Source organism: Condylostylus longicornis, unplaced genomic scaffold, assembly GCF_029603195.1.
Source record: "Condylostylus longicornis isolate FDR11 unplaced genomic scaffold, ASM2960319v2 ptg000048l, whole genome shotgun sequence".
In the NCBI taxonomy this organism is placed as follows: Eukaryota; Metazoa; Arthropoda; class Insecta; order Diptera; family Dolichopodidae; genus Condylostylus; species Condylostylus longicornis.
In genome coordinates, this window is record NW_026578017.1 from 19,090,933 (window position 1) to 19,116,487 (window position 25,555).

At 21.4% G+C, this 25,555-nt stretch overlaps 1 protein-coding gene across 4 annotated transcripts in view; it reads left to right on the plus strand.

Annotated features, from left to right (window-relative positions):
• The window catches only part of LOC129610900 (ion transport peptide), a 66,819-nt gene that overhangs the window by 5,122 nt on the left and 36,142 nt on the right, over positions 1-25,555 (plus strand). The window contains exon 1 of one of the 4 annotated variants that reach the window (XM_055523688.1): positions 10,966-11,075. The exons of 1 other annotated variant lie outside the window; for it this stretch is intronic. The gene's annotated coding sequence lies outside the window, so the exon portion shown is untranslated. Of the gene's footprint in view, positions 1-10,965; positions 11,076-17,310; positions 17,464-25,555 lie in introns of those variants that run through there. 2 more of the 4 variants (XM_055523686.1, XM_055523692.1) reach the window with 2 other exon arrangements.

A 25,555-nucleotide genomic window follows, 5' to 3' on the forward strand; every position in this document is an offset into this window, starting at 1 on the left:
GTGAAACACTAATTATAATAACATATACGATAAAATTGAATATATATTTTGATTAGCATATTTAGGATATATAAAATTCCTCCCTATATACTTAAATATATTCATCTGTTGCCTTTGAAGTTTTAATTTTTTTCATAGTATTATGATGCATATTATACGAAAGCAAAAAATGAAAAAAAAAAAATGTAGAAATACCAGTGATGACGTATTTACTGACGTAGTTTGAAAATAACATGCTTAATAAATTGCTTATTAAAGTTATAGAATATAGAGAAAAGTAAAAAAAAAAAACTGCTTAATATTTTTCTACTGAAATCTTTTCAATCAAATATCTGAATATGATCTAAATTAGAAATTTATTGATGAATCATAATAATTTTTGAATTTTCCATAGGTGATGATTTTTTGTTCGAGGAGAACAGCGATAAATTAAAGGGCTTTGAAATCTCAATCAGATTAATGTGTATGTGTAAATGTGTTTTTTAAAAAAAAAGGAAGACTTAATATGAAAAATATTATTATTAATGAAAGGTCATGCAAAATTATTAAAGGATATTTGTTAAAAATTAGTTCTTATTCTGGTAATGCCCACGAAAATATTTAATTTCTTTGGAATAAGTAGGTTTGTTAGATATTTGCATTAGAAATTTATACGTTGTAATAATTTTATTATACCTATATTTAAAAATATTATATATATGATAGTTATGATAAAAAAGATTATTTTCCAAATCAATAGGGGCTCCTCTATTTTTATATCAATGCTATAATGTCCTATTTTCTATTTATATAAATAAAATTTTTAATCCTTTTCTTTTTAACTATTTAAAGTTCAAATTTATAATGAAAATTTGAAAGTTATTATTATATATATACACCTACAATTATTTTTTGGAAATGTTTTTAAAATTTTTTTTAAAAAAAATTAGAATGGCATTAAAATTTGATATTTAATTTGTTAAAAGAACTTTATGTTATTTTACTTGTGATTGTCCTTTGGTGAAAACTCTCAATCCAACATAAATAAAAACTTCAAAATATTTTTCAAAATTAATGGATAAACCCCACGAATTCATAGTATGTACTAGGAATTTTGACTTGTATAGAAGTGAAATAATATTTTCGAATTTTTTTTCAATTATTTGAAGATTTTTAAAATGTGGGTTAGAAGACTTTCCCCACAAGTCTTTGATATAAATTATAAATGTTCAAAACATTGGTTTACAAAGGTTTCAAAAGCTGGCACAGTTGAAGTATTTTTATTTAGTTTTAATTCAATTCTTACAAAAATATTAATTAATAATATTTTTGTACATAATTATTTTATTTAAGTTAAATGAGAAATCTATAAAGAAAACCATTACGAAAGCAGCTTAATATTATACGAGATTCACAATTTTCTTTAATACTCATAAATATCTTAAAATTATTAATAACACTCCAACAAAATTTCAAAGGGGTTCTTTAACAAATTTTATTAACCAATAGAGACTTGATTAACATCTAAAATCTCATTTGAATGCTGATTAATTTGGCTTGAATTTTGTCTATAATACAGTAACAATTCAGAATACAGAAGTAGCATGTCTGTAATACAGAAGTAGTGTGTATTAGGAAAATAATTTCGTTAAATAGAAATAACGACACTAACGTCGAGTAAATATAAGTTAAGTTTAAATTCTATTAAAATACTAACTGTTCGTTATATGAAAACTCCACTGTAACTATATATCGGAATGTATAGGCGAATTAAATTAGTGAGAGTACTTTAACCGAGACGATATACTTAAACTTTGAACTTTTATAATAATCAACAATATTTATTTTAACTAAAAACAAAGTTTAATGAAATTAAAAATTATTTTTTAAAAATTTCTGCATACACAGAGAAAAATATTTACTTATATAGAATATAATGCAAAAATTTATTTTTAAATTAAAACATATAGAAATTTATGAAAAAACTTTTATGAAAGCAAATAACATTTTGTTCATACATATGTATATATATATATATATAAGTTAACTATATATGTATATATACCGGTATATATGATATATTTTAAACATTATGTTGGAGTTTCATTGAAAAGTAAAAAGCATTAATATTATATATATATATATATATATATATATATATATATATATATATATATATATATATATATGTATATATCCATTAAGATAATTTACATAATTTTAATATACCAAAAACCAATAATTATTGAGGTTTAACCACAAATAAAGAAAACGAAAACAAAAAAAGTAACGAAAGAAGAAAAATCAAAATACATACATTAAAAAAATAAAGTGTAACTGATAACCCCAAATGGTGCCCAATTGTCTTTATTTACTTAAGTGACAACATTATTTTAACCGCATATACAATACGGTATAAAGATACATTGAGGTATACCTAAACGAATATTATGAATATGCATTTTATGTTTCGGTTAATGTTCGAAAAATAAAAGTTCATATCACTTATTATTAGCTTAATATTTTTTACTGAGCTTGATTTCAAAAATAGACTTGTCCTTTTTAATTTAAAATTGAAGAGTAGCTGATCGTTATTTTTTGTAAAAAACTTTATGTTCGATAATTTGAACAATATTTAATGAATTTCGAACAAAGTCGGAAAAAAATGTGTTATTAATTTCATGCAAAAATTTTACAGTCTCTAAAATAAAAAGCATGGATCTTTGTGAAATTTTTATCTAGCTATCCACATCTAGAATCTATGGCCCATGAAACACTTAAGAATGTCATTTTTTTTTTTGATTTTTTGTATTTATTATCACAAACGTAGAAAAGTAGGCAGAGCGCCTATGACTGCAAAATAGCAAAGATAATATTATTATGACAAAAAGCTCTTAAAGATAACTATTATCGTAAACTCGTTTGACACAGTGTTTCTCTTAGAAGAACTTCTAGAAGAAAATAAATGATTCCTGTTACCGTGATAAAGTTTTTTCAAATTGCCTCCCCTTCAAAATTTTATTAACTTACAAAATTAGTGAAATGACAATTTTATACTCGTTATTTTTGTAATAAAATTTCTATAACAGCAAAAAATTAAAGGTAAATACCTTCTAATAAAAAAATATAATCTTAAATCACGTAACTAGCCATTGGAATAGCTTAATTTTCGTTTTCATCCTAAAAATATGCAATATTTATTTAAATTAATATTAATAATAATGTTTTTCTATGTGTTATAGTGCAAATTATTGGCATCAAACCGAATTTGTTAACTATAAAATTTATTTATAATTTTCGCTATGACAGTAACAGTAATTATCAAATTACAATGACATTTCATACAAATGCATATAGTTAACAATATTTTCAATTACATATATTTTTTACCTTATAATAATTTAAATTATTTTTTAAGTTTCAACAAAACAAAAAAAAAATTAAAAAATATAAAATTAATTTTTTTATTCATTAAATTACGCTCGTTCTAATCGTGTGTGACAATCAAGGAAATTTAATATTTTGGGATCAAATTGCGCGAAAGATTTCGTCGGTTATGAATGTTACTTGTATTGTACATTTATCCTATTATTCAAAACTATTTTTATACATTTTGTGGCTTTTTCTAAGGTTTGATTTACATGCTTTTTATTTCATAATTTTTTTTTCCATTTTAATTTTTAAATTATTAATATTTTATTATTTATTAACTTTCATATTATAAATTTGTGTTTCCGAAACGTTTACCCATTTCAATTGGTTTCTTTTTTGTATACCGACGTAAGTACAATATGTGTATCTACATATATGTACATACAACTCTGATCAAATGTTAATTACTTTAAGTTTAAAAGTTTGTAATGGGAGGGTTATTAAATAGTTATTTTAAACGTATGTAACTATATCATTGAAATCTATTTAAAGATCGAGATTTTGCTTATTTTTAGATCTTGGAAAATTAAATAATTTTGTTTAATTAATAATTAATGGATGTATAAGATTGTATGTGTGCAATGACGTTAACTGATACAATATTAAAGAATGTATGTAAGTATATGTAACAGGTATACATAATATATATAATGACATATGTATGTATATGGTGCATGGAAAATTTGTTGAAATTATATTTAAATAATCTAAGTTAAAATTAATAATAGTCAATTGTTTTTATATATATGTACATATTTTCTGTATATGTACATATTTATGAACTTTTGTATGTAAAAAGTGCGAATTGCATTTTACAAATTGATGATTATTTAATAAAGTTAATAAAGCAAATGAATAGCATAGCAAAATAAAAAAATGATTATTTAATCTTTGTAATCTAATCTTTGTACTTGTAATAATTTTTAAAGGAACTCCTTATTGATAATATGGAAAATAAGCAAGCAAAAGTAGATTTTATAGTGAGAAAATTATTACTATATTGCACACGTTTACATTTAAAGAGTCTCTATTGAAGAATTTCGCTTAAGTGAGTAAAAATTGAAGAATGTTATGTGGGCTTGTGTTGTAACACAATGTTATATATAAAAATGTATACTTTAAAAATTCATTAAAAAAAAAATTGTATGTATAAAATTTGTTAAATAATTTTTGAGAAAATTTTATGTATAAATACTTATGCTATTCACGAATATGTATTGGATTGACTCATCAGTTTACTCCTAATACATATATGTATAACTATTAAGAATGTGACTGGAAAATTAATATTGGGCTAGTGATTGTTTTCAATTTATTTCCATTGAATATGATAAAAATTTGGAATTTGTTTAATTTGTCATTAATATTTCAAAGAATTTATTGTTAGCGCAAGTAAATTATTTGTAAATTGAAAGCTTTTTTTTTCAATTTTGATATTATCTTTTGTACTCTTTGTAGATCGAATTGATTTCAAAGTAATCTTAAAAACAAAGCCGAAAATTTTCAGTCATCAAACATTTCATGATTAATATTTTCCTAGGAAATTTATGTGTGAAATTTGGTGTGTAAATTCTAATATGATTGTGTAATTTGGGAAATTACATTACAATTATGGAAAAAAGTATATGCAGTGTAATAAGAAAATTTTGTAGAAAATGAATTAAAATTGAGAGGAAAATAAATTTTTCCCTTTAACTGAATTTTTTCATTATGCTTCTTAATAATTAATAGACGTCATTATTAATGAATTTTATTGAATTACATTTAAAACAAAATCTTAATAAATTTCAATTAAAAGTGCACATTGATATTATTTTTCTAAAAATCAGGTCTCATATTCAAAAAAAAAAAACAAATAAACCGTGTCGTTGTTGCTTAAATTCTAATAAGAATGTTGAACAGAATGTAAACAGAATGCAATAATCACGTGCACCTACAAACTTACTTCTATTGCAATAATCCTTGAATAATATCAAAATTTTTTTGCTACATTTCACATTTATAATTCTAAATGCTTCTAATTATAATTCGATTGAAGTTTTCTTTATATTTGTTTTATTGTAAATGGATATTCAATTCATTTCGAAAAAATATATAAGTTCTCTAGTTTAATCCTATTGAAATCCAATTAAATATTTTCCTATTGAAATCATTACTTAATAAGATTCAATAAGATTCAATTATAATAAGTCTTTAATTTGAATTGAGAACTTTGTTTATACAATAGTACCCGAAATCTAAGCAAAAAAAGATAAAAATTATGGAAGTTATAAAAATATTATAGATTTCTTTGAAAGTATAAGAAATTCATAAAATTCCCATGATTATATCTTACATTATTATAATTTTTACCCACTGGCGTCTATGCGATAAAAATGAAGTTATTGTATTCACATCAACTTACTTCTAGCAGATTTTAAAATAATTAAGTGATTTTCTTACAATTTTATGAATTGGCTTTGTCTGTTATGGGCAGTTTATTATGGATCATTTTCAATTCATTTAAAAACAATTTGATTTCCTTAGCGCGTTACTTTTATACAGAAGTACGGCAGTCTAATCTATTCCGGAGTAAATGAGTGTAGTTTCTAATTGGAGTTTTCTTTTATTTGTAAATCTCGTTGGCTGTGACATAAACGTTAAATCTATGAGCTGTAAATTTAATTATTTAAAAAAAAAAATAATTCTTTTTCTATTAAAAAATATTAAGTCATCTACTGTGATAATTAATAATTAGTCCTTTCAATAGCTCTGTTTGTTAGTTGCATATTGTTGATTGGAGTAGTGCTGCCATATTATGCCTTTAAAATGGAAATATTAAATATTAATCTGTTCGGTTCATTATACATGTTAGGGCAAATAAAATATTATGATTTAAAAATTATATTCCTAATAATTCACAATAAAATGTGTGTACATATGCGTGTATATTAATTTTTCGAAAAATTCAATTTAACCAAAAATTCAGAAAATGGTCTAAAACAAAAAAAAATTTTTATAGATTTTCTTTAAACAATATGTAACTATAAAATATAAGAACAACAGAAAAAAAAAATTTTAATAAAATAAATAAAATAAATTGAAGTGCCAATTTTGGTGCCTGGTGCATAATGCACCATCAACATACTATATGTATATGCTACATACATTCTTATATTTAAAAAATCATATTTTATTAGAGATCTCATAAAATCTTGCATACATAACATAATTTTATTCTAGATGTAGAATTTTTTTTTAAGTATTTTTTTATTTGATTTAGATTAATGAGTAACATCCTGAGACATGAAAAACAATGCGTGTAATATAATAATAATATTGTAAAATATGCATATATATACATATGTTATGTTAACTTGTAAGATCACGATATTAAACATTATTGTATATATATATATATGTAAAAATAACAATAATAAAAAAAAACTTTCTCAAACATAATTCATTTACTTGTACTTATTTGAAATGTAGATACAATTTTAAGTAAGATACACTTAAACATTAAAGATTTATAGAGTAAAAATTGTGTATTTATTTTTCAAGTGTATACTTATGTAGTAAGTATATATTAAGTATGACTTATATTTAAATTGCGTGAGTATATACGGATCTTGTTATGCGTGAATAATATATATATATGTATATACGGATATTTGTTTATGATTTCTGCAGTTCATTCACAAATGGTTAATTGTAAAATTTTTGTTCCGAACTTCTCTGCATGTTATAATTTACATATAGTAAAATTTAGTGTAATAATTTAAAGTTAGAATTTTTTTTTTATAATAATTTTGTTTAAATTTCTCATAATTTATTATTGGATAACTTAAGAGCAAAATGTTTGTACTGCAAATCGAATTTTATTAACATATAATCGCCATGGTGATTTTAATGGATTATTAAAATTTAATTAAAGTTATTTCCATTTATTACCCTTGTAAATTAATATAAGAGGTATGGCGACTCTATTTTTTTTGGAAAAGGTCTCTTGTAACCATTCCAAAACTTGAGGCAATGATCACGTTTTTTGATTCACAAATTTCTTTATTTAGAAAATTTTTGTTTTTATACCTTAAATACTTTACATTTGACATATAAATATAGTATAATAAGTCAAAAAGAAATTTTATAAGATAAACCTGTCAAATAATTTTCTAAACCCTCTGCATTTATTTCGTATAATTAACGTCATATATACATTGCGACGACATACGCGGATGTTTATGTTATTTAGGCTTATATTTTTTATTAATATAAAATTACAAAACGTTTTACTCGTATTGTGAGCATCTTATAAAAGGTATATGATGTTAAAAGAGATGATCTTCCCTAACTTACAAGTGGCAAGAGTATAATATGTAGATATATTTAGATAAAAGGCAAAATAATGACATTTTTTAATACATATGTATATGTATACACATATAATATTCATGTATGTATACATTTATACACATCTGATGTTTGTGAAAAATGAAGATGTACTAATACGCTTTAGTGTACATACCTATATAATATGCGTTCTTTGTATAAATTATGTATACTGTATACATATATAAAAATGTATATATATATTTATATATATTTTAAATCAAGATCACGGGTTTTCACGCACATTTTTTATTTATCTTTGCCTTTTCTTTCTTTTACTGTGCCGTATATAGTTTAAGAGCTAAACAAAAAATGCAATAAAAAAGAAATTTTTGTTGTGAGCACATTTCCATTATACTTTATACATGCATACAAATTCATAAAATAAGTAGACAAGTGAATGTGTACATTTTCATATTGTAAAGAATTATTAAAACCTAATTAGAGTAGCCAGAGTTATTGTAATTTTTGTTTAACACTGAAAAATATAATGAAATTTGTATAAATTAATTATTCTGAATTCATGTATTATTGTTTTTTTGGTGAATTAAAAAATTTTGAGAGAATAATTAAAGGAACCACTTTTGAGATAATGATTGATTTTCAATAAAACTAGGATTTTCATATTTTTATGTTATTGGTTTAGATTTGTAATATTAGTAATTTTTGCAACACTTAGCTCGCGCTGCAAAAAAAATGTCATTTGTCATGTAATTTTGGGCTGTCTTAGTTTATGAAGGAGCCAAACCTAACATTCCGCTGTATTCCTTTAATGACATAATTTAGGTTCTAATAAGTTTTTGGATTATAAATCTGACTTAATTTTTGGATTATAAATCTGATTAATAATCTGAAACCCACTGGTGAATAGGGGTTTCAGATCTCATTAAAATTACACTAGATCCCAAATTACATTCCATTAATTTGTATAAAATTTGGCATATTTTCTTTATTGTCGTTGATTTTTGCTTATATTATTATTATTACTGGGTTTGTGGCTATCAAAACCTACTCATAATTAAAAAACAATACACCAAATTTCAATTGCAATAACCTGGCCACATTTATTTTTATATATATAATACCATTTCATTCTTTTTTTTATTTTTCATTTTGTGTTTTTTTTTTTGAAATTACTACAATATAAATAAACAATTCCTACACTATAAGGTTGAAGATCATTTAGTTTATATAATTATTATTATTATTTCAGCTATTCAGTTGTTATTCGGGTTTATGCGTGAACGGGTAAATTCTTTCTTTACAATTTTTAATATTGTATTTACAATAAAGAAAAATACGAGAGATATATATACGATATATATTTAAATAATTCGGAGAGAGAAAATTTTTTATTTGATTTTAACAAAAAAAAAATATTCATTGATAATAAATTCCCATAAAAAAAAATAGAAGCCAAGAAGAGAAAATTAAAAAGAAATTTTTTTTTGATTTAATTTTTTAAATTTTACACCTGTTTGTTATATAAAAAAATCATTATGTTTCTTTCCATTTATATTAAATTTTATATGAAAATTTTCTTTTTAAAAGTATGCCTATGTAGTGTGAGCTCATGAAATTAACGTGAGAAAATATTAAAAAAAAAAAAATATCGAGCAACGTATGCACAATATGTGGATAAAATTTATAATAATATAACACTTACATATTATATATGTATATGTATAAGAATATTATGTATTTTCTACTTCCTCATATATTTACACACATACATACACTTTGGTTTCACAATTCAATTCAATGTGTGTTATTTTTTTTTTTATTATAAATGGTTACAGTTTAATATTTAGATAGCAATGACAACGGGTGAAAAACCTTTATTATAATAAAATATGCAAAATATATATAATATTTAAATGAATTTTAAATGAAATAAGAAATATATTCATGTGCAATATAATAAACATATAATATATATAAAAATATAATGTGAATTTTAATAAAAAGAAAATTTTATATTAGAAAAATATCAAAAAAATTTTTTGTACGAATTAATTATATAATTTATTTAATTTTTAATTAATTTTATAATTATTGAAATTTTAATTTATAATTATGAAAAATTGTGTATATTTAATGATAAATTATTGTAAAAAATGTTATCTACATATAAAGGATATCTATAAATATAGTATATTTTACGTGTCCTTTTATTTCCCATACAATAATCGTTGTATCTATGATAGAGGATAGTTGATAGAGAAAATTTATATAAATACTAAAAAATATATTATATATATTAAAATAAATATATATATATATATATATATACGTTCAATATGTGGAATAGAAAATAAATTTCTAAAAATTTATCACTCATTTCCTACTACCTTATATTATATACATACTTTACATGTATATAAAAAATTTAAAGAAACAAAATATAAAAATGCAAAATATACAAAAAAAAAAATATAATAAAAATAATAAGCAGAAATTGTGAATTGAGTTAGTTTTTATTATTATAATACCGACATAATTTTCATTATGATTATCATTATCATCATCATTATATCGTAATATATTATAGTGAAATAGTATTTGTGAGTGTGATAAAGCTTTTATGAATGAAATTTTTATTATAATGTATATATATATATATGCAGATGTAATTTTGTTTATTCATTAATTTTTTTTTTTTTTTTAAATTTTCTTATATTTTTTTACGTGATTGTATACACATATATATATTTATTTCAAATAATGTCATTGTGTAATCATTATAATATATTGTAAGCATATTATTTGTGACTATATATGTGAAAAATAACTTAAAAAAATAAATAAATAAAATAAATAAAAAATATAAATAACATATATATACGTATATATTTTTCTCAAATTATGTTTTTTATAACATATGATATACTTAATTTTAAAAATATATGTGAGTATATTGATTGTTAAAGCATATAGAAAACAAGTGCTTCCATAATAAAAATTTACACAAAAATAAAGAAATTAATTTAAAGACAAATATACTCCAAAATTAAATTAGTCTAATACCTAATAAAATAAATAAATTAAATACAAAATTATGCAAATAAATGTTATACAAATATTATATACTCATACATTTTTAAATATATACTAATTTATATATATATAATATAAATCATAAAATTTTTGTATAAATTTATACAATCATAATATTTACATATAGTTTAATGGTCATAAATATTATATATATACGAGAAAGGAAAAAGACAAAACAAATAAAAAAAAATTAATGGTGTAGAATTTATTTTAAATAACTAGACTTCCATTATAAGGTAAGGTGTATAACAATTTAAAAAAATATTAAGTGTATAAGAAAATAATAATATTGTAAATTATGTATAACAAAAATATCTTGTTATAGCTATATATAATATGGGTAACATATATTAAATATTATTTAAGAATTGTTTGGGTAAATAAAATTACCCAATTGTTATTATTATAAAAATTGAAATACATAATTATATTGATAATTGCTTATTTAAAAAATTAACATGAAAATATAACATTAATCAACAATAAACATACTGTAGTTCCCGTAAATATAACAATTACTTTGTATATTAAACTTTATTATCTAACAACAGTAAATATTTATACTATTTTCTATAAAGAAATCCGGATACAAGCATATATTAATGGTATATAGTTAAAATATATTCACTGAAGCCAATCGGTATTCTAGCAACACTTTTCCTTTCACTTAATCAATAGGATTCAGATATATGCATGTTCTGGATTCAAGAGCCTTATAACTTCTAATTGATATACAAATATGTTAATATTAGTCATTAAATAAAATGAACTCGAATTTTATCTTTGAAATCCAAAATTTTCTGAATATTTTCCGAATACCCGAATTTATTCATATATAAAAATTTTAATTTGATTAAATGGCATTTTTTATTTAAAATTGCAGTCGTGCCTACCTAGAAAATTTACGAACTACTTTGTATACGAAAAAAGGATGACAATTTCACTTATTTTTAGGCAAAGCAATAAGTTTTTTTTTATTATTATTTCTTTACTTAAATTTATCATTTAATCTTTGTTATTCAAATAAATTATAATAAATAATATAAAATATACAGATGTTTGCTTAATAAATTAAAAAAAAAAATTAACAAAAAAGGGAATTTTCTGAGTGTTTAGAATTAAACCAAAGGTTTATGAAATAGCACATTTCCTTTAAATAATTTAAGTTGTTCGAAATCACTTTTGTTTTTCAAATGATTTCTTACGTTTATTAATCCTTAAACATTTTATCCCTTCTCATTGCATACTTCTAGGGAGGAGAGAGTTAATTAAAAGAAATTCGATGCCATAAAATTCGTCCATTATGTCGGTGAAAAATATTTTTTGACACGAACGTATTTACCGACATTTTTTTGCTTTTCGATAAAAGTTATAATTTCAAAGAAATGAATTGTCAAATACAGATATTAAGAATGGAAACATTAAGAATAAGGTAGAACTGCCTTAAAAAAAGATAAAATATTGTGAATTGACCAACAAGAGGAAGGACTGAAATTAATAAGTGAATCAAAACATTAAACAATCAGAAATTGTACAAGTCAGGGAAAACTAATGGTTTGTAAAGAAGCACCAATATAACAGTAAAATTTTAAGATTATAAAAAATGTTTTGAAAATATTAATGAAATATTAATACATAAATAATTGAAATTAAAACAACAACAAAAAAAATTTTTTTCACGATATGTCTCCTCTTTTTTTTCCTCCAAGAATAAAAGAATTTGAGAGTATGAAATGCAATACCAAACAGTAATAATTTTCCTCACTTTTCTTTTAAGATTATATTCGAAAATGAGAAATGTTTTTTGAATAATTTCTCAACAAATAAATTTATTCATATTAATTAAAACATTAAACACTTTAAATGTTTGAATTTTTCATTGCAATTATAAATAGGACTAAACAAAATGAAAAGAAATTGTCTAGACGTTTTATTACGAAACATTTTCATCATTTAAGCCTATAGAATTTTTGAATTTATAAGTATTTTTATATTTATTATACTAGATGCTTACATTATTTTCCTTAACAATAACATTTTTAGTACTTTATTTTAGTACGTTATGTTAATATTTTGTACTATTACAAGGATTAATTTTGGCGCCTCGAAAAAAATATAAAATCAGTTTTTTAAATTGATTTGAATTTGAGCAAAATGGGAGGAGGAAAATTAGACAATGTTGGAGTAACGAATTCTTATTTACGCTATAAAGAACAATAAAATATTACTTAAGTGCTTAAAACACTTTTTTGCCTAAAAGAGGAACATGTTTTTATAGTTGTATGTGGTTCATACAATGATAAAAAATAAATTATTATGAAATTAATAATTAGCACCTTCGTTTTTTTCTAAGTAAAAATTACACTGGAATGAGAACTTATTGAATCACAGTACTTTTAACTAAAACAAGAAGTTATGTTGGTGAGAATTTTAATTATTTTGTATATTGTAGTTATCTTATAAGATAGTTAAATTTTAAATGTTATAATTACAAAATAAAAGTTTATTTTTGTATAACAGAAAAAAAATTAATATTCAAGATAAAATGACATCATGTGCAATTCATTTTTATCTTTTCTCATAATTTAATTTATGTTTATATAGGCAATAAATACCTGAGTATGAAAGGTAAATATGAAATTAAATAATAGTTAAACAATTATCTGGAATTTTAACTGGTACTAGATTTTTTTTAACTAGAATTTTTTTTTATATGATTTTATGCTTAATCATCTTTTACGTAAACTTTTCTTAATAATCTTTTTTTTTTCAAAATTATTGTAGTAGTTATATTCGCGCGGCCGTATTTTTAAAATTCACATCTTATCGAGAAATAATTGTACGACTATAGATTTTTTATTTTAAAATTGCTTATTTCTTTAAAAATGTGTTCGTATAATTAAATTCTTTTCGAATTCTTAACGAATCAAATTTTTTCAATTGAAAATTTTAATTTTAAAATCTTAAAATTTTTCCAATTTAAGAATATTGTCGATTTAACTAAATAATTTAAAGGTGTATATCGTAAAATTTTTGTGAAAAATAATTTTATATATTTTATAACTTGATTATATTATTCAAAAAGAAAATTATAAACCTAGATGTTCATTTCATATATTATTTCAATTTATCTTGTATTACACTTCGCATACTTTACAAATGGTAAATTTATATAATGAAAAATCATTAATGCGCTTACCAGAAATTTTTTATATAATTAGCCAGAGTCACGAATTTCAAAGTATTGAACGAAAAACTGAACCTTAATAATTAATGTTATGAAAGAACCTGTCATGAAAAAAACCCAAACCTATATGTTTATAATAGTATGTACCCTCTGACAAGAAATACAAATATTCAAAACAAAAAAAGCAAAAAAAAAAAACTACAGGTGTCAATGTGTCATTCACCATATCATTTTTAAACGTCCTTCACCCATACCTTCTTAGATTCATACAAGATAAAACACAAAAACAAAATATTTTACACACTTTTAATTCCATTTAAATATTCCAATTGATAACAATATTCCACTCTCTCTCTCTTTTTCATACATATATAAGTATGTATGTTTCATATATGTATGTATATTATACAAATATATTGAATCATTTCGATATCTTTTTTAAATAAAATTAAATATTTTTGTATATGTATATTATGTATATATATAATTTTATACCACCATATATTATGACATAGTAAATTACCATGCATGATGCAAACCAGATGCATTTATTTATATGTATGTATGTATGTAGATCGATAACTAATGATAATAATGCTATAATGAAGGAAAATTTTTCTAAATGCGATCACAAAAACACTAATACAAACATAATTTAACTCTAATTGTATTGCATTCTACAAATTAATTAATTTTGGTTTTCTTTTTGTTGTATAGATTTAATTTTTACTCAATTTGTTTTTTTTCACTCAACAATTAAAAAATAAATGCTCACTATTAATATGACTCATTCCATATAATTTTCATTATAACATCATGATAATAATATCTTAGTAAGATTGCAATTCATATACATACATACATACTTGAATATTCATATATAATTTAAAATATCTGTAACGAATGTGTATATGTACTACACGAATATGAAATGATGCAAATAACGAATGATAAAACTGTATCAGAAATGTTATAAAAATGGGGTGACCATGTAAGAAAAATTAAGTGTAACTGCGTATGAATAAAATATTCTTATAATTGTTATCACAAATCATTCACTAAATATGTTCCGAATTGTATTTATAGCTACAATAATTTTTAAAAAAAAACACTGCTATAATTTATAAATTAAAAAATATTAATAATATATAAAAATCTTAAAATAAATAAATGACTAAAAATTTGACAGAAGTGTCAAATTTTTACATACCTGGACACTTTCCCAGAATGCCTTTTGCACACAATTTGCAAAGATCAGAAAATTCCAATACTTTTTTACGGTAACAGTAACATCATAAATTCAAGTTTTTGTTGCTAACACAAGTGATTGTTATATTTTAAGGTTTTTTTGTCGTAATTTATTGATGTGTTACTGCATTCCTAAAAATTAATTTTTAAAAACAATTAATTTAGGTATGAAAAAGGAAAACAGGTAAGAAAGAAGTGATGTGACTATGATTTGCGAACGAAAGTGAGTGACGTGATTGTCATGATCATCAGATTGATTATGTTCTGATAAAGTATAATACACACATATTATCTATACACAAGTTATTCGATATTAAAGCATACTTAATTAAATGCGCACTGCCATACTAAAAGTACTGTTTTTAAATTAACATTTTTGGCCTTAGGGTGTTTAATAAAAATAACGTTTAAAAAAAAATTTACTCCAATTTTTTCTCTCATAATAAATAAGCTCATAATTTGACACTGTGCTATAAAATTACAAATACATTTATGTATTACATATACTATCATATATATGAGTGTACATACTGCATAAAAATTTTAAATTGTATTTGAGTAATTTTTATATATTTTTTTCTCTCATTTTTTCTTTTCTTATTTTTATTTTGTATCTTTATAAAAATCAAAATCACTCAAAATAGATTTTTATTTTTTTTTTCTTTATATTTTTCAATATGTTTTTTGTTTTGTTATTTTCTTTTTTATTTGTATTATATTTTTGAGTGAAGATTGCACACACGAAGAGTAGTGGGGGTTTCATTGAAATATATTCGCTTTGGTTGAATTTGCTTTAGTCCTTTAGTAACAAGCAACAAGTTAAAAAGTATTAAAGTCATAAAAAAAAGAAGCATTGAAAAATAAACAGAGAAGAAAAAAAGATAAATAAAAAAAAACTGAAAAGAAATTTTTTGAAATTTTCAACACAAGTCAAAAAATATAAACCTTAATATACGCAATATTCATTATTTTGTACAAACATTATTTTTTTTGTATTTTATGAATAAAAGTGTTTTGTTTATAAGAGCGAACGAACTTCTATTGAAAAGTGTTATTAATTAACAAAAAAATTTAAGGCAAATATTCTTGTCTTTTATGTTAAAATAAAAATTTTATAATTTTTGCATTAACAGAATTTTCTCATATTAAAAAAGTGTCAAAGAGTTTTTCAATTTCTTATTTACATAATTTAGATTTCTGAATGTCAAATAAATTTAAATTTTAGAATTTCGAATGAGAAATTAAAAATATTATAATATTATATGCGTGGAGTAATTTTGAATTAAGAAACTTAAAAATTTTTACCAGTTTAATTATTTTATAAATGTAGAGAAAAAAAAAATTCAAAATTCGAAAAAGAAGAAAGAAATAAATAAAACAGTAAAACTACCAATTGAAAAACCGGATATACACCATACATTCGGTTTATTTTAAAAGTAATCAAGTTTACTACTTCCGACATTCCGGTAATTTTTGTTTTTTTTTTTGATAACACAGCAGTTGACTCGTTTTTTAAGTTAATTTACTAGAAGAAAAAAAAATTAAACATTTTTTTTTTCACTTTTTGTAATCTACATACTTAAAAACGTATACGATTTTTTTACGATATCATTTACTGGATTTTTATATTTAATTTAAAAATTTTTCAAAAAATCTACAAATTCGCTTGGCGCCAAACTACACTCGAATAAATCAAGTACTTACTATTATTATCCGTGTATTTATTTATTTGAATTGTGCTTAATTTTTATTTTTTTTTAATTAAAAATTAACTTTAAAAAATTTTTATTTAGAAATTTGTGTTTTATACTTGAAAATAATTTTTTGTTAATTTTATAAATATTATTTTCTTTTATTAAATGATTTTTTTTGTGTTTTATAAATAAATTTTAATATTATTGCAATTTTTTTTTTAAACTTGATACTAAAGAAAATAGTTCAATAGTTATTTTGTACTTAAAATATAATCGATTGTAAATTACTTAAAAAATTGTGGTATTTTAACTAATTAAAACGGGAAGTACTTATATATACATAAAATAAAAAAAAGAATAACAATAAAATAAGAAAAAAAAATATTAAATTATAACTACGATTATTACTTAATATAAATTTTATACTATTGTGCAATAATATTTTTATTTTCTTTGGATTATTTAAAAAATTACTTGATTCCTGATTTTAAAAATGTAAGTAGTTATAAAAAATTCCATTTTTCTATTCAAAATAAATTACAACTATAGTTATTTTGTATTTTTTGTCGTGTCAATAAAATCGGCCTTGTATGAGCATACGAAATTTAGAAAAAAATTTTTAAAATATAAAATTAATTTTTAATATTTCCAACTTTAAATTAAAAATATTAGTCAAATTTCAGTATTCATTTTTTTTCGTTTCATTTGATGATTTTAGTTTTATTTAAATTCCTTAAAAATAGTAAAGATTAATTATTAATGGTATATGTTGAAATTCTTAAAAAAAATCTTTATTAATGCTTTAATTTTGAATTATTTAAATTAATTTAATTATTTAATTTAATTTATTTAATTTAATTTATTTAATTAATTTTTGTTAGAATTCCTATATTTAATATATGTAATTAATATTTATTTTTTATAATTAATATATTTAATATGATTAATACTTTATACGAAAATTAAAGCATTATTAAGCAATTAAATTATTATATGAATTGTCTATTTAAAATTCAGAAAATTTATTATTTATAATCTCAAAAAAAAAATCATTATTTGATGTGAACGTCACATGACCGACCACAATGTTTATTTTCTGAATATTATTAAGAAATCCATAATGATTTATTCTTATTGGTTGAAATGTGAAAATGTCCTTTAAATAAATTACTGAATTTTCTCTTATTTCAAAATTTATGAAATCTAGGATCTTTCTAGTTAATATGTATTTATAAAAACGTGAATTTTGTTCTTAGAGTTCCTGAATTTAGTTCTCAATGAAAATCAATTAGTTACATAGATATTGCAAAAAATTTAAAACCGCACTAATATTAAAAAAAAAATTGGCAGTTAATTTTTTCAGCATGCTTTATTACTCGTAAAATGTAAAATTTTAGTGAAATTGATCGTTTTTTTCTTCATTTTTTCATTTTTTGGGAAAGAAAATGAATTCGGTCCATAGCAAAAGTTCAGTTCCTGCCATCTTGTTTCTTTTCATCAAAATCATTTCAGCCGAAAGTGAGATACATGAGGGCACAGACGGACTTGAGAACAGAATATCTTTTTAAAAAATTGATTTCTTATCCTCATCTATAGTGTAGAAGTGCATTTCTAGTAAAAAATTGACAGGTGAAGTTTTGGTGTCATCACAAAACTCCACCCTTATTGTATATAATACAATCGGTGAAAATAGGTTTTCGGTTTCGGTATTTAAAATAAGTAATTTTAAAATTATTTAGATTGGCTGGAGATCTACTTTATGTGTTGGATTCAGTTTAGATATAAATTACTGAACTCATTTATAATTTGAAAGTGAACTTAAAAATTTTATGACTGGCTGTTCTTTTCTCGCTTTGTATCCTTAAAAATATGGAAGATACATAATCTTAAAATCTACTTAGATGTGTGTTTTTGGTAACTATTGGCATTTACCTAAATTCAAACAATTGAAAGTGGAAATACTGAATAATTCGACTTGACATTAGATTTTATTGTAGACATGCTATCCTTAAACAGGATACACGTATAACTATAAAGTTTATGTCAATTAAATCTTATTTTAAATTATCAATAATTTTAAATTTTAAAATCAATTAATTAATAAATTTTCATATACAATATGTATGTGTGTATGTATAAGACAGAAAACAAAGAGATTTTGTTTTACCATTTGTTTTTTTGTTTGCTATTTTGTTTTTTAATATTTTTAAATTTTTTTTTTTCTTAAATGCTACTTATATTCTGAAGAAAACAGAAACTTATTTGATCTTCTTTCGGCAATTTTCCTTTAAAATTAAATTGAGATCAAATACTTTAAATAGAATGGCAAACATGAACATTTTCATCAATGATGATAATAATGTATATTGATGATCAATTTCATGATATTGATTATAAAAATATTGATAATCATAATGAAGAAGAAAATATTATTATTTTATATATATTATAATATGTACTTACACGCGTACATACATATATTTTATGTACATACATTTTATTTTATAAGATGCGGTGCGGTGTATGTTCAATTGCCGTCGCTTAAAAACAAAAACAAAAAAAAAACAAAAACATTATATCTATAAGGTTATAAAAAAAACGCCACACTCTCTGTTATTTTGACTTTTATTTTTCTTATTGATTGTATTTTTTATGTTTAATATCGTTGATGGTTTTGTTGCTTTATAATTTTCACAGCGGTATCAATTAATTATTGGGTTCCTTAAAGTGCTTCAATCAATATACATTTATCATTTAATATTATGAGAATATATATTTATATGATGGTTATATACATGTGTATAACATACACCATATATGTGTATATGTACAACTCATGTATGAATGAATCTATTAAATGTATATATATATATATATTTTTGGTATACAGATATGAAGGAAAAAATATGATCGAGAAATGATCTCATAAATAAAGTATCTTTAATGTTTTGCGTATCTTTTCTTTTCGATTAATATTTTGCCTTTTCTACTTCTATTTCTACCTCTTCTTTGCTATATTTCCAAGACATTATCTCTTCTTTTTCTTCTTATTGGGAATAAAAGTAAAATACAATATATATACATACTTATATAGAAAAAAACAATGATTTCATGAAAAGTATATCAATAAATTAAAAATATAATATTATGTATATTATTAAATATAAAGTAATTATATTTATACGCATACATATGTACACACAAACAGTTTATTATTCCTTGTAAAACAAAATAAAATTTTTAAATCAAGTGATTTCAATGTACCTATAGACTCATACACGATATAAACATTCGGTATATGAAAAAGGCCAACATAAAAAATATTCATTATGTTTTTTCTTGGAATCGGAAAGTCTGTACTTCTGTGAGTTTTGTAACAAAAACAAAAAATAAACAAAACATTCCAAACTTAGTTAGTCATGTAATGCTTGTAAACATAAGAAATAAAGAAGTTGATATCGTTCTATATTGTTTAATATCATTACACACAAGTACATATCCTATTGGTTTGAGCACCCAAAACAAATTAGACAATATATCGAAGACAATAAATTAATTATTTTATTGAAATGAACCTGAATATAAATTATAAGAATATTAATAATGTGTAAAAATAATTTTTTAAGGTCCCTTCTGAAAATTGTCAGAAACGCACTTCTGTAATACGTTTTATATAATTATTTGATAACATTGATCGCATTAATTTAACGAAGAAAATGAAGCTTCGGACTGTTATTCTATACAATGTTTAATGATAACAGAATTTCTAATATAAAATTATTCCATCAATCGAGATAAATGTTCGAATTCTCCCTCAAATTCTATTTTTCTCAATATAGACGCATAGCTTGCTTATACTAAACAATATAACACTAAATATTGTAATATATGGTCATAGGTATAAATAACTTAATAAAAATATAGAATAATTGGAGAAATTGTTTGCGTTCCTTTTAAGAAATTAGTATCTGAAATATATACTGTCCTCTTAAATTGGTTTAATAAATAATTTGGTTTTATATATACACTCCTCAAAACACATACATTTGGTTTTATATATAATTGAGACTGTTATATGTTTAGTTAGAGTATGCCCTCAAATGAAACGTTATAAATATGTTTTGATTTTTTGATAATTTTATTAAAAAAAAAAACTATGTACGTCAATAAATTTTTTCGTTCTTATGTATAGCGCATCGACAATTATTAATTTGATTTAATATTATTTAAATAACAAATGTCGTAAAATATTTATTAAAAATTGTTATTTAAATTAAAATATAAATAAGTAGTCCAAATAAAATGAAAACAAAAATTATAATTTCAATGATTGGAAACGTTCAAGAATGAATATCTTTTGCGAAACACGCTTTTCAACAAAAGTTTAATTTTTTTATTTAAATTTTATTGGCAACATGCAAATAATATGATTGTTCTAAAAATAAACTTTCGTATAGTTTTAATGACAATTTTAAATAGCAAAACTTAAAAATTTTTACTGAAATTTTGTTAGTTTCAATATTAAATTATATAACATTTAGGAAATTTATAAAATAGATCAAATTATACTAATGGAGGCAGATTAAATATTATTCAATTTTCAAATAGAAATATTTAACTAAAATTTTCATTCAACTTCTTTTTCCTATAGTTTCTTAAAATTAATTCTATTAATTCCCTCAAACAATTTAAATAATTCAATATACAATATAAAAGAGAGTAATATAAATTTACCAACTTAAAATTAATTTAGCAAATTACAAAATCTGATAATTAAACTCTTAATACAACTAGTTACAATTTTATAATATACGAAATAATCGGAACAAGATAATAAAAGTATTTAAATTAAAATGTTAATAGCAAAGCTATAGTCTAATCAAAATTAATATTTTTAATAATATATTCATTAATAAATTGTGGTTAGGACTTGATTTAAAAGTAAAATTCAAGTTAGAAGGTAAAATATTAGTAAATGAAACGAGCAATTGTATGTCTATATTTAACATTATATAGTATACCCATACATAATAGAGTAATAAAACATTAAGAAAAACTTAAATAATAATTGAACCTTGCAGCTATATATTTTATAATCATATATTAGTACATTTACCATGTATACTTTTATAGACTTGTTAAGCGTTAAAATACATTTTATTCGAAACATTAAAATAAACTTTTTAATATCTCCTATGTACTTATATTGTATGCGTACATACATATATCTGTACAATAATTAATAAAAAAAAAACACAACTTAAACAGTAATAATACAACAACGGTAACATAAAATTTTAACAAATCATTTTAAATGTTTAAAAAATTTATGCATAAGAAACAAAAAATAAATAAAATGCATAAAAAACACGCAATAAAATAAGTAATAAATTCTCGCTATAAGCATTTTTTACGAACCATCGCCTTTACGCTTGAAAATATTTTTTTTTTTTTATATAACGTATGAATGTATGTAAGTATACGATATGCATTTATGCACATAATATAAATGATGAAATGATGCATTATTATTACGTTTTATACAATAAAATGCCGTTTATATTATGCATAAAATTTGTATTTATACATAAATAAAATATATAATATAAACATACATACATGAATATATGAATTTAACATGAATATTGACAATCAATAAGCTGATGAACTAAAATTAATTGAGGGCTAAGCAATAAAAAAAAAAATTTGTATATTTGTATATGTAATAAACGCATAATTATATAATATAAAATATTTGTATGTGTATTTATAGATGTAAAGTATAATATTAAGTAAAGATCGTTTATATAGATTATAAAATGGTAAAATGAATAGGACATAATAAAAAGAATTTCATTGATCATTGAATATTAATATAAATTAAAGAAAAAAATTTTTATTGAAATATTTTGCTATGTAGAAAAGAGCATTCATTATTATTTGTTAATATGTTTTTGTTATTTATGACGTCATTTTAGGGCCGGCATTCTTTAATAATTTTCAAATTGTATTTAAATATTCTTTTGAATAATAATAATAATTTGTTATGCTACATTTTAGTTAATTAATTTTTCCACATAAATGCGCATTAAGGTTGCCTTAAACACCATATTGTCATGAAATTTTTTATCTAACTTCTACTCTGTTCGACACTATATTAGCGTTTATTGAAATTATATAAAATATGATACTGCTTGTTTTATAAATTTTTCAAAATATTTATGCTCGTTAATAAAGCGCCTCAATTTAAGTGTATTGCATTTTGAGTTACATGCGGAACTTAATAATAAAATTTTCTAAGAAAATCGTACTTCAGAAAATGAATCTTTACTGCGAACCAAATTTACATTTTGCCAGATATAAAATGTCAAGAAATTTACAAGTGTTCTTAAAATTGAAAATAAGTGTATAATATTTTCCAGCTTAACATCAATTATTTTTTCTTTGTTCTTAAATTAGTATTTCAAGAATTCAGTAATAATTTCTTTAATTATTGTTAAAAATAATTTCTTAAATTCATAAATATTGGAATTGGAATATGATTAAATGTTGTTTGTTATATTCATATATTGTTTTGTTATATTCAAATTTTTTTGATATTTATTCAAGATGGTAACCTTGATTATAATATAAATATATTGCACTCCAATATTTCATAATTCTTGTCAGACTTTATGGCTCGAATGCTCCAGAATTTTTTTTATTTTTATTTCTTTTCTCTTTTAATTCATATGCAATAGCTTATTTAAAAATATATATTGACAGATGTCAATTGTAGAACATTAAAAATATTACAATTGAGTTGCGTTTTAATTTATTGGATTGCGTATTTACATATGTATATGTGTAATTATTAAAAAGATTGAATTGATTGTTTAATTGCGAAAAGAATTTTTTTGAAATAAATTCAAATATTTGTAATTTTTTTTTCTTCTCAATCTCATTTTTATTGCATGCGTAATTTACAATATTTACATAAACATATATGTATATGTATGTATTCATATGAAATACTTGAAGTAATAATAATTTATTTATTAATTATTTTAAATTGATTATTAATTATTAAATTGAATATAAAACGATTCTAAATATGTAAGATAATTGGAAAGATTTTGATATACCCGGGTTTAATTTTTCTTTTTCTTTCGGCTCTTATTATTTAATTTGATGAGATGTAAAAAATTTGGCAAGTGGAAAAGTACTGCAACTATGAAAGTATTTCTCTTATTTTATATATACATTTGATTTTGTTGTGATCTTAATAAAATTAATTAAAGCAATACATAAATTAATAATTTAATATGCACTTATTTCAAATTAGAATGCCTTTGATTTGGATTTAAAAAACTTCTTTTTCCTTTACGATAAACGTGGAACTAAAAATCCTTTCAATCATTGATATTTGTTTGTCAATGTTTGCCTTTTTTTGCTGTTATACTAACTGGAATTATGCTAAAAAGAAATTAATTTCTTGCATTTTTGAAAATTTTACTAATAATTTATAAATAATTCATTTGAAAAATTAATGAATCAATAAAATACTAAAATACTTTTTTGTGTTACACTAAATTCAAAAATTTTAACTTTAAAATATCTTTGAAATTTAGTTTTTAACATAACGTGGATAAGTAACGTTACGCTTAATTTCTTTTACTTTCACAGTCTCCTACATAACGATTAATATGCAAATTTTTTTATTTCTCTGAATATGAAGCATGACTGACTTAAAGGTTAACGATTTAAAACAAAAAAAAAAAACAAGTAATAAAATATGTATTTTACATTTATCCTTTTTGAAAATTTTAAAAATTTTTATGTATATTTATTGTAGACCCTTTAAAAGTAATTGAATTTTAAAAACGAGCAAATCAGTTATTCCTTTTGTCTTCCATATAACAAAAAAAAAAATGTAATAATGTTTCCAATAAAAATCAATAAATTTGTAAATAAATTTTTTACAACAAAACTATATTGAAATCAGTTAACTTATATCGAAGTTATGTATGTACCATTCTTTGTTTTTCACTTCATCAATTGTTATTGCGTTGGATTGAAGTGTGAAATATTTTCGAAATAAACACTTGCACAAACATATATCGTTATTTTTATCACAATAGTTTCCTTTGCACAAAATTTAATTATTAACTCTTGATGTATTTAAAAAAAAATTATAGTTGGCTCCACGGTTTGTAAAAAGCACATCTTCCTTTAACAATATGATCTATATTGCTAAAGTTTGTATTAGTACAATTTTCGGTTTAGTAATAATTTCGCATATATAAAAAATGATTTTGCATAAATTTAGGGAAATATTTGGTATAATCATTTTCGAAATATTTATATTTGTAAATATTGTATTGCTAAATAATTTAATAAAGACATGAGGTTTTACTTTTGGGTAACAAGATAATTAGTGTTATAGTTTTGCTTTTATAAGAAATAATTAACATTAATTATTTATTTATTTACTATATTAATTACTATATTAATTTAAATAAGAAATAAGGAACTGAAAATATAAATTTTGCCAACTTTGCGGAGCAATTACTCAAAAGTGGGAAAAAATTTTGCCCTACATAATAGA